The following is a 10,032-nucleotide window of genomic DNA, read 5'->3' on the forward strand; positions in this document are numbered from 1 at the left end:
GAAGAATAAAATTAAAGACCAACTAGCAGTTCGAAAAGATAAATATTTGATTATCTCGCTCTTCTATGCACAACAGCCCAAGAAGAAGAAAATAATGCATGAATGTCTACCAAAAGAATCAAGGAAGGTAATCCTAGTTCCTTTCCTCTAAACTCAAAAGAACCCACCTTAAAAGCATTGGAGATGGTGTTATTCATAAAATCAAGAACAAAGTCACCAGCTAACATGCCCAATATTCCACAGACAATTGTAATCCCTCCAAAAATCAGATATGGATTGCTCTGCAAAATTACCCAATTGCATATGGTACAGCAAGATCACCTAGTTGTATCTTGGGGCTACATTGTTATCATTTAATAAGTGCATCTTATTTGCAGCACAGTTTCTATGTGCTGCAAATCAGTGATTTTTGTTGCGAAGGGATCACACATTAAAGAATCTATACATGGCAGAGGAGAAAGAAAAGTATATTTAAGCATGTACTCGATGGAAATTACTCTAAACCAAGAGATAACAATTAAACAGAGGACCATTAATATAACTATGTATTTCATTGAACAAACAAATATACTACAAAACTTTTTTTTTCCTTTTTCTTCTTAGAGATCGTTAAACTTCAAACCCAAAACATTAACAATATAGGAAGAGAAGAGAGAAATCGATCATTCTTGAACAAAGTGTATAGTATGCAAGACAAGCAATAAGAAAAATAAACATCTAAAACTTTGTTTATTATCCCGATTCATAAAGGTCATTCATTTACAACGTGTAAATTTATATACCCCCAACTCCCCAATCTAAAACCTATAAAGAATCACTTTACAGAGAAAAAAAAAAAGATGTTCAAATTCCCCAATCAGCATGGAGAATCACTTATATACATAAAACTATAAAGAATCAACTATAAAGAATACAAATAAGCATATCTAACAAAATTGCCATACCCTCAAATGAGTCAAATCTGAAATATAATAATCACAAATCAAAGTATCCATTCATCCTTCTTATACTCCATTAACTAACTCCGGAAGGTGCCAAGTCCCAACTCTGTGTAAGATTTGATGATGGCTTCCCACATTGGTCGAAACCCAATTGACTAATATTGTCGAAAAATGATTCCATGTCTTTAAAGAAATCATCTTTCCCAGCCTCATTCTGCACATTAGGAGAAATATGGGCGATGTCCTCAAATGCAGCTTCATTATCAGCAAATGCAATGCTTTCTACATCCTCATTCCACAAGTTGGGGGAAACAGGTGTGCTCTCGTCAACAGCAAAGATCGCTGAGTTGTTTGATGTAGTCGTTGATCCCATGTTTTCAAAGAAATCATCGTTGAACAGCAAAGACCGCACATATGATGATGGCTTGCTACACTGGTCGACATCAAGACACCCCAATTGACCATCGTCGAAAAATGATCCCAACTTTTCAAAGTAATCATCGTTGAAAAGCTCTGGAATGCTGTCCAAATCAAACATTCCATCATCATCCATCAAAGGAAGATCCTCCTGTATTTCAGGAACTACTGAATACTGAGAATCAGCTCTGTCCTCAACAGCAGAAGATGTAGCAATGCTTTCAGGGTAGTTTGATGTAGTCGTTGAACCCAACCCTGCAGGAAAGTTGAGGCGAGCACGAGGGCCGTACATTTTCTTCGCAGCTTCATCATAAGCACGGGCACCTTCCAAAGAGTTTGTAAAAGTACCGAGCCAGAGCCGATTCCCCCCGTTTGGCACTCGGATTTCTGCAACCCATTTGCCCCAGGTCCTTTGTCTTACTCCTCTATAAGTGCATAGTGAGTTCTCAGGCCCTCCCTGGCCTTTCATGCATCCTTTCTTAGACCCAATGGCTTGAAGTTTTCCAGATCGTTTGGTGTCAACATTACACTCTTTCCACTGTGCAAGAGTCTCAACAGCTCGTGACTTCCTCTTTCTGAAAAAAAAAAAAAAAAGAACAGAGATTTTTAGATCACCAGTAGGCATCCATCTTTGAAAAGGCAACAATCAAGCAAACTGAAGCAAGGCGTCACTACTTCTAATACGAGATCGAGAAGAGAACGAAACCAAAAATCCAAATATATAGACTAAGCCCTAACTACTTGGGCCTTACTGTGGGCAGCCCAACCCAAGATCCGATCCAAGGGGCTTACTGTGGGTAGCCCAACCCAAGATCCGATCCAAGGGGCCTTACTGTGGGTAGCCCAACCCAAGATCCGAAGGGCTTCGGCCGCTGATCTAATATACCCATTACAGAAATTTGAAAATAACCCTTCCTCACCACTGTAGATTACTACAAACAAGTCCATTACTACACAGACATGCAGAAGGGGAGAGAGGTCGACCGCAATAACGGTGTAAAACAAAAAACCAGTGATGGCTAATAATTAACGGCGAACAGAGTAATCGACCGACCGCAGTAGTTAGTCAAGGGAAAACATCAAACAAGAAAGAACCCAGATCCAAAGATCGAACAGAGATGTGAAATTAACAGAGAAAAATCAAACAATAAAACAGAATCAAGGAAAAACCAAAAGACCCAAAGACAAAAAATGGAATTTCCCAGAAAAAAACAAGACAATCGCCACTCCGCAGCAAAACCCCAGAGACAAACCCACAACAACACAAAGAAAAACTTCAAAGAAAACGCAAAGAAAAGGTACCTCGTAGTCGTTGTGGTCTCTGAAGACGACATGGCGGAAGCGAAAGAAAAGTTGTGTCTGCGAGAGACTGAGAGCAGAGAGAGCGATTGTGAAATTCAGAGCCGCAAAAAGAACCCAGAAAACCAAGGCGGAGATAGAACGTACGTGGGGGAAAGGAAACAGAGTAAACGGAGAGAGTGAGAGAGAGGTTCATTTATAACCCTTCTCCTCCAGATATTACACGTGACTTGGAGACTTTTCTATTCGTCCTACTGCACTTTGGAAGCCTTACGGCGAAGTCAAGCGTGCCGAGAATCCGGTGGGGATCATCTGGCTGCTGTAGATGCGCGCCTAAACTTCAAATTAAATTTACCTTAATGCCCTGATATGTGCTGATAACTTCATTTATGCCCCTCCACACAAAATTAACTGTTGTGGAATTGAGTCCCTGGAAAGTAAATAATTAGCTTTTTTTGAGGATGAATTTGTTACTGCCAACTTATGAAACCAATTCTCTTAATGTCTCTCTTAGAATACCAAATTAATGTTAAATGTCTCCCGACGTTAATCCAATTGTGAAACTAATTATGAAACCAATTGTGTTAATGTCTCTCTCTTACAATACCAAAATAATGTTAAATGTCTCCCCACGTTAAACAATTTTAATAAGACAATAAGTTCAAAAAAATAAAAAAACAAAAACAAAATTTTTTTTAAAAAAAAGTAATTGTTTGAAAAAAAAATTTAATTTTTAATTTTTTTTTGAAATGGAAAAAATTATAACACATACAAATTAAAATGATCCCCTTGGTTTTTTTTTTCCTCTATTTTAAATATTTTGATTCTTTTTTTTTAAAAAAAAAAAAAAAAAATTAGTTTGAGGGGTATATGTACTTTTTCTCTTTTTTTTTTTTTTTTCCCTCTTATATCACAATTAGGGTAGTATCAAATTATGTTCAACCTTCAGCTTTTATTTATTTTGTAAATAAATAAAGTTATTGAGTTTTATTATTATTACATATTAAAGATAAGGGCAAATATATTATAAATCCTTGAATCAATGCGTCAAAACTAAAATCTCCTTAAACTTTTTTTTTTCTTCGAATTTTTACTTCCTCAATCAATCGAAAAGGCAAATTAACCTCTATTGTTACATTTTCCCCCACAGGTTTAACATCCATCAGTCCCAAACTAAAATGCATCGTTTTGCCACGTCAAAAAAATATAATAATAATATTTTTTTTTATTTGTAAATATGGGTAAATTTGAAATTTTAAAAATTTTTAGGGGAAATCTCTAAGCGGCTAAGCGGAGTGGGGTAATTGGAAAAAATTAAAAGATCAATATGCTAAAGTGAGTGTTTAAAACTTTGAATGGCGAGAATGAGTGTTTGCAAAATGCGTAACATTTCAGGGGGACTAAGTGAACTACCAAAAAAAATACCCACAATAATCATGTGTCTTGTAACCTATCATAGTGAGTCTTGTATGAAGACCCATGACAGTTGCATCCTGCAGTGGATCACTAGTTTTTTCTGATAAACCTCACTTTAGACCCTAGAATTAATGCGTGTTTTGACAAGTCTCCAAAACTTTAAAATCTTTCAATTTGAACCCCTGAACTTTAAATTACAGTTAATTTGAACTTCTCCATCGGATTTCAAACGTTAGAAGTGAGATAATGACGTTTATAGTCCTCAACTTTTTTATAAAATTTCAAATTTACACTGAAAAAAAATAAAAATAAATAAATCACAAGGTGACCCACGGTTAGGCCACATTGTGACCATTTTTTCCAAAAAAAATATTTATTCATTTTTTTCAATTTTTTCTTTTTTAATAAAAAGAAAATTGAAGGGTGATTTTGTCTTTTCAAAAGTTTTAATGGCAAAAATTAACTGCAATTAAAAGTTTGCAGAGTGAAATTGAGAAGTTTTAAAGTTTGAGAAACTTGTCAAAACGGGCGATAATTTAGGAGTTTCTAGAACAGAAGGAGTATATTGCAATTTTTTAATAATTTGAGACAGATATTGCTTCATTTAATAGTTTGAAGGAGACTACAAATTGCGTGTAGTACGTGCCCCAAACCCTAAGACTTACATTTGAATGAGGAATCCAAATGCTTAAGGTAATGATGGCTTAAGGCAAAAAAATTTTCCTTCTTCTACTCACCGACAACTAAGTCATTTATCCATCAAGAGTTGGCGGTGATCAGAAAAGGAAACAAGAATTTGTGGTGATCAGAAAAGAATACAGATTAGATATGCCAACTCTTTATTTTGATTTTCTTCAAACAAAGAAGATTATGTAAATACTTACTTGAAATGTCACTTTTATATATATAATCGTTTCTATTTTTTATTAAAAAAAAAATTATTAAGAAAAATTTCGAGAATAATTAGAATTTTTATTTTCCAAGTAATTCAAAGATTTTATTAAAGTCAACAAAATTGAGAAGATATAGCCGATTTTACATTATATTCTTTATTTTTTAAAAATATTTTTTTTTCAATATATTTTTTTTATTGTGCTAGATCATTATTAAAGATGGTCAGGCCAAAACATTAACCACAACATGTCAAGTGCTCATTTCAGTAAGAATTTCGGAGGGCAATAGGCAGTAGCCTCCTTTCATCATTTCTAAACATGAAAAACTCTCAAAAGCAACATTAAATATTTGGCGTTACTCCAAATTAAGTTGATGGAATTTTATCAAGTCCAGTCTATAAATTTGCCATGAGTCTTTTGATTTGTGAAAATCACGTGCTTTTTTAATTAACGTGTAAGATATTCAGGATTTTTTAATAGAATTATTAAAACCAAAATCAAGGAGGGGTGGTACATGCCCTTTGAGATTGGCCACAAGCCACACCACATAGGGGCTGGAGTTGGTTCGGCAACAAGTTAGATTTTTTTTTTTAATTATAAAAATATAGTATTAATAATTAGAAAGAGTAAATTTGCTTTTTCAATTGTCAAAGTAAGGGCATTTTCAAATGATTTTGGTCAAATTTTATTTGTCCATCCATTCTAATAGTCAAAACTAACGAATGGACATTTTTGCCACAAAATAATAGTTTGATGTATTTAAGTGTCATACATGTTAGTTCATATATATATATATATATATATATATATATATATATATATATAAGTGACTAGTATTTCGATGGCGCTTTTTTGTATTTAACCCTTAAGTTTCTTAATAGGAGGAGAATGCTCAAGTACATTGGAAGTAGACTAGTGGAAAAAGTCTTGTGTTTCTCACAAAACGAAGATAAATGGAAAGGAGGAGATTAATTTGAGTTCTTTGCCTCCGGAAGCAATGTAATTGCTAATCCAAGTCATAGCTTAATGATAAAATATTTAGATTATAAGAACAAAGAACCCGAGTATCTCATTGATATGAACCCCAAGTCATGTGTGCCTCAAGTTTAGTTCAATAATGAGAGTATCTCCATATTAGGTTTTATTATTCTATAAGGAGATTATCTTCAAAAGGTGACCCTCATGTTTAGACTAATAAGGAGAGTATCTTCTTTATTTTGTTTTCAATAAGGTCATAATAGTATTTACGATTCTTCCCTTGTAAGGTCAGAATCTTAATACTAAAGTCCAGACCTAATACTAGGTCTCTTATGTAACGTTTTTTCCTATTTAAAGGAGGTAGAAGGAATAAAGAGGTATGCTGAATATTATCAAACTACACACTTGTTGTGCTTTTAGAGGTCAAGGCTCCTCCGAAGTAGCCAAGCTTTTAGGTTCTTGTCTTTGTGCTAGTTGATTCTCATCAATTGGTATTAGAGCTAAGTTTGCCTCCCTGCTCGAAACTATAAGAGGCCTAGTTTCCCTCGGAAGAAACCAAAGAGAATCAACATAGGCCGCTCTAGGAATAAAGGTTGGACTTACCGAGATTTTACTCTAGAAGCTTGGCCAGTGACGAGATCAATGACGAAGAACGTACAACAAACGGTGATGGAGGGCAGAGTGGGAAATTTGGAGCAGTCAGTGCACGTAATATCAGAAGTCCAGCAAGAGATGATGGCCATTTGATAGAAATTATGGAGAAGATATCTACCCAAGGACGAACACAGCGTGAGGAAGGGGAGAGTTCTCAGGGGAAGAGACACGAGGACGAGAGAGAGAGAATTCCCGGCCAGAAACCAGAGACCAGAACCAGTCGTTCACCAACAGACACGTCAAGTTGGAGTTCCCACGCTTCAATGGGGGAGAAGACCCAACTGGATGGATCTATAGAGCAGAGCAGTTCTTTAGATTCCAAGGGACGTTAGAAGAGGAGAAAACACCCTTGGATTCTTTCCACCTAGAAGGGGAAGCCTAGTTGTGGTATTAAATCTTGCTGAGAGAGGGGCGGAAAGTATGTTGGGTTGAACTCATAGAAGGATTGTGCACTCGGTTTAGCCCCAACCAATTCTATGACGAAGTTGTTGGCTTGGTTTGACGAAGTTGCAGCAGTAAGGGAGTATCAAGGACTATCAAGCAAGCTTTGAGTCCCTTCTTTCAAAAATAGGGACCTTAACCCCGAGCCAACAAGTTAGTTGTTTTGTAAGCGGATTGAAGGAGCTATCAAGGCAAACGTTTTAGCAGGAAGGCCACACACTCTCACTTCTGCCATCGGCCTGGCTCATTTGTATGAAGCCCGACATCTAGCCCTTCGAAAAAATACCATACCAGACACCTGACGAATCCCCCTGAACCAGCAAACTGGTGTAGGACAGCCAACCATACAGGTTAAAAGATTGACGCCTACGAAGCTTAAAGAGAGACAAGAGAAGGGTCTTTGCTTCAAGTGCAATGACAAGTATGGACTAGGGCACCGTTGAAAAAGATTGTTCATGATTGAAGCATATAGAGGGGAAGGTGATGATGGAGATGGAGTAATGGAGGAGGAAAGGCCTTCCAAAAATTTTCCTACATGCCATCACGAGAAGAGATGCACCGGACACAATGAAGGTTTATGGCCAAATTGGGAGATCCATCTCTTTGGTACGTATTGACTCAGGGAGCACTCACAATTTTGTGAGCTTAACCGTCGCCGAGGTCTTGGAGTTAATTTCGAAAAAGAGGGAGACTATGGAAGTGATCATGGCATTGGGAGAAAAAAATTACAAGTCTAGGGAAGTGCCACCCAATTACAGTAGAGTTGCAGGGGTGGAAATTTCAAATTGAGTTTTTTGTTCTTCCCTTAGAAGGTTATGGGATCATGTTGGGTGCCCAGTGGTTGCAAGTATTAGGGCCTATATGGTGGGATTTTGAGGAATTGAAGATGAAGTTCACTTGGGAAGGAAAGCAAGTGACACTGCATGGAGTGCGGGCTGCAAAGAACCCAACTAGAAAATTACATTCCATCCTCTCCACCAACAGTAACGTGCAACTTGAAGATATAGAAAACACAAGGGAGGTAAAAATAGAGGAGATGGATGCAATCCTAGAAGCAAGCAAGGCAATTTTTGAGGAACCACGTGGGCTGCCTCTTCCACGCAGCCACGACCATCGCATCCTTTTGCAGCCAGGGGTGGGTCCGGTAAATGTTAAACCTTACCGCTACCCGTTTCATCAAAAAGTTGAAATTGAGAAGCCAGTCGAAGACATGTTGGAGCGGGAAATAATTCGATCCTCCAATAGCCCCTATTCATCTCCGGTACTCTTAGTAAAGAAGGGGGATGGCACTTGGAGAATGTGTGTCAATTACCGTGAGTTGAACAAAATAACGGTAAAGGATAAGTTTCTCATACCTATTATTGATGAACTCTTGGACAGATAGAATGGAGCCAAGTTCTTCACCAAATTGGATTTGCACTCTGGGTATCATCAAGTGAGGATGGAGATGGCCGACATTGAGAAGACTGCTTTTTGCACACACCACAAACACTATGAGTTCCTCGTCATGTCGTTCAGATTAACAAATGCGCCATCCACTTTCCAAGCACTCATGGATGAGGTATTCCGAATTTATCTCCGTAAATTTGTATTGGTTTTTTTTGACGACATATTGGTGTATAGTAGTACTTGGGAGCAACATTTACAACATGTCACCATTGTGTTGGGAGTCTTGGAAAATCAGCAGTTATATGTCAAAAGGACCAAATGCCTATTTGGTCAACATGAGGTTCAATATTTGGGCCACGTAATTTCATCCAAGGGAGTAGGAGTTGATCTCGACAAAGTAGAGGCCATGGAGAAGTGGCCGAAACCTAGGACCCTCAAGGCAATGTGGGGATTTTTGGGACTCACGGGATACTACCGGCGATTTATCAAAGACTATGGGAAAATCGCGGGCCCTTTAACCTGCATGTTGAAGAAGAAGAATTTTACATGGACAATCGGAGCAGAAAAAGCCTTTGAGAACCTCAAATGAGCTATGACCCATGCACCCATCCTTGCCTTACCGGATTTCTCTAAAGAATTCGTGGTGGAGTGTGATGCCTCAAGAGTGGGCATTGGTGCCATACTTCTTCAAGAGCGGCCGATTGCTTTTTCAGTCAAGCGTTGCAGAGAACCCAGTTATTATTATCCACCTTTGAGAAGGAGATGTTGGCTCTCGTCATGGCGGTTCAAAAGTGGCGACCATATTTGCTGGGTAGACATTTTGTGGTAAGGTCGGATCAGCATAGTTTGAAATACCTATGGACCCAAAAAATCTCCACTACTGCTAAACAAAAGTGGTTATATAAGCTGACGGGGTTTGATTTTTCCATCGAGTACAAAAAGGAGAGAGAGAATGTGGTGGCCGATGCTTTATGAAGGAGAGAGGATATGCAGGTTCCAGGGGAGCTAGCCGCCATCTCAAGTCCAATTGCCAACTGGTTGGACGAGATCAAAGGGGAAATAAAAGGTGATGCAGAGATGAAGGAGCTAGCACAAAGAATCCAAGATGGAGAAGTATTCTGTTTTTTAAAGAACGAATTTATCTTACGAAGCGATCTGCACTTATCTCCGCAATTATAGAGCAAATATATGAGTGATTTCATGAAGGATACCAAAAGACCTTCCAGAGAATACGGGCGAATTTTTATTGGAAGGGAATGCGGCGACAAATAAAAGAGTTCATCAATGAATGTGAAGTTTGTCAACGCCATAAGGTGGAGAGCCTTACACCCCATGGATTGTTACGACCAATTCCGGTGTTGGAGAAAATTTGGGAGGATATTTCTATGGATTTCGTAGATGGGTTACCTAACTCAAGGGGAAAAACTACGATCTTTGTGGTTGTAGATTGTCTATCCAAGTATGCCCACTTTGTGGCTATTAGTCACCCCTACATAGCCATGAGTGTAGCTAAAGTTTTTTCCGAAAATATTTTTAAGCTTCACGGTATGCCTAAGTCAATTGTGTGCGATAGGGACCCGGCGTTCACTAGTCATTTTTGGAAG

Source organism: Corylus avellana, chromosome 4 (assembly GCF_965113065.1).
Source record: "Corylus avellana chromosome 4, dhCorAvel1.hap1.2, whole genome shotgun sequence".
Lineage (NCBI taxonomy): Eukaryota > Viridiplantae > Streptophyta > Magnoliopsida > Fagales > Betulaceae > Corylus > Corylus avellana.